The sequence below is a fragment of the Stylophora pistillata genome, chromosome 7, assembly GCF_964205215.1.
Source record: "Stylophora pistillata chromosome 7, jaStyPist1.2, whole genome shotgun sequence".
Lineage (NCBI taxonomy): Eukaryota > Metazoa > Cnidaria > Anthozoa > Scleractinia > Pocilloporidae > Stylophora > Stylophora pistillata.
In genome coordinates this window covers 17,777,316-17,779,066 of record NC_142525.1, presented here as the reverse complement: position 1 = coordinate 17,779,066, position 1,751 = coordinate 17,777,316, and the positions used below count along the sequence as shown (strand labels likewise).

Below are 1,751 nucleotides of genomic sequence, written 5' to 3'. Positions count from 1 at the left end.
TTTATAGAAAGAGGGGAACCCGATGTCTTCAAAAGTTTCAGGTAAAAATCCATAATATTTAAATATGGAGGATGGAAACTTCATGTTATAATTCATTGCTGAAGAATAGTTTGCCATTAGAATGTGGAGGTTGAAAGGAAGAAAGTATACGAAAAGATAAAAATAACTAGATTCATTTTTCATTGAGTGTATACTCTAGTCACGCATAGAGGGAGTCCAAACGTGGAACGTTTGCTGTAAGTTTCACTCGTACATGTCAACTACCAGTCGGTTTTGCTTTTTCATCATTGCCTAATGATCCTTTTGTATGAGAAGCAGGAAGTAGATTTTTTGTTACGTGATATATTTCTTCTTTTCTTCAGCAACTGATAGAAGGCAAGTATCAAAGATGAAAGAGCACAAAGGTATGCAAAAACGTGTAACAAAGATTTTAGAACTTCGGTATAATCTTTCAAAACCTACGTTGTGAAATGTCATATGTGCCGTTTACTTTTTTTTCCTTATGACACAAACCTGTCTTCAGGAAGGGGAAAGAACAAGTTAAAAGATGCGCTTACTCCGGCTGAGGACCTTCCCGCGAAAAGAGTTCGCAAAAAGATTGCTATCAGGTAATTAAACTTTACCTGAAGCAAGAACAAATCATGGCATGTTCAATATAAGATTTAAAGGTCCTATAGTGTGGAAGTCTATGAGTGAAAAGTCTTTCAAAATTTAAAGAATCAGTGCAATACGATCTCGTATTGAATTATTATCAGAGATATGTATTTATATCATCTCAGATTGCAATTCTGTCTTTTCCCAAATTATCTTCTTAGTTATTTGTTTGTTAAATTCTGTAGACCTTTGTAGGCCTTAATATAAATTTTTTTGTATAATATGTATTTGATGCTATAATGTTGTTGCTGATCAGTAATTCATTTTCATTCAATGTTGTTGTCTACAGTCTACTGAGTACCTGGCTCCGCTAGTCCCTATCGTTATTCCAGATAGTCAATACTCTTTTTATTTTCAATATTGTTTTTTAACTTGACAAATACAAGAGTAGAAGTAATGATTGTCGTTGTTGTTGTTTTTGTTGATAGGGAATGAAGATACTGAACGTTAATGCGGGTGGAGATGGCCAAGACCTTTCTTAATTCGATATTGCGTTTAATTAAAACTTATCGTGTGAAACGAGAATGGCAACATCGTTACTACCCGCCGAGGGGAATTAAAGTTCACCACTAAATGTTATCCGATTCGTACTGGTTTAAATTGCCACGAGACGCGATAGTGTTAATCCGTGGAGAGACACTATCGGCCCGTAGTGCCCGTCCGCTGAAAATCAGTGAAAAAATTTGAAAGCTTTCACGGCCGCGAAGTTAGGCAGATGGGTAAAACAATGACTTTTCAATTCTGACAGGTATAACGTATTATTTAGCCAATGTACAGTTGCGAATTAATGACATTTGTGACAGGCTGTACGCATAAATTCATATTTGATTGATCTGCATTTAGTGGGTTTTGGCTGTTTTTCAGCGCGAGGAAGAAAATTTAGTGGTGAACAATAAAGACAATAGAGTGTTTATCGGTCTGATAGTTGCCCCATGGAATTTATTGATTTTAGATGAGAGTAAAAGTGGGAGAACATGGCTAAACAAGGGTAGATGGGGGTAAATGTGGTAGAACATGGGTCAACTAGGGTAGATGAGGGTGAACGTGGTAGAACATGGCTAAACAAGGGTAGATGGGGGTAAAAGTGGAAGAACATG

General features: G+C 36.4%; 1 long non-coding RNA gene across 2 annotated transcripts; it reads left to right on the top strand.

Moving 5' to 3' along the window:
- Positions 1-5: 5 nt before the first annotated feature.
- On the top strand, positions 6-1,565 carry LOC148726936 (uncharacterized). 2 transcript variants are annotated; one of them, XR_015989778.1, is made up of 4 exons: positions 6-41; positions 363-404; positions 524-608; positions 1,083-1,565. It is a non-coding gene; the product is annotated as an uncharacterized LOC148726936 (long non-coding RNA). The 2 variants fall into 2 exon arrangements; XR_015989777.1 differs by lacking the exon at positions 1,083-1,565 and having other exon boundaries at positions 524-1,060.
- Positions 1,566-1,751: the final 186 nt, after the last annotated feature.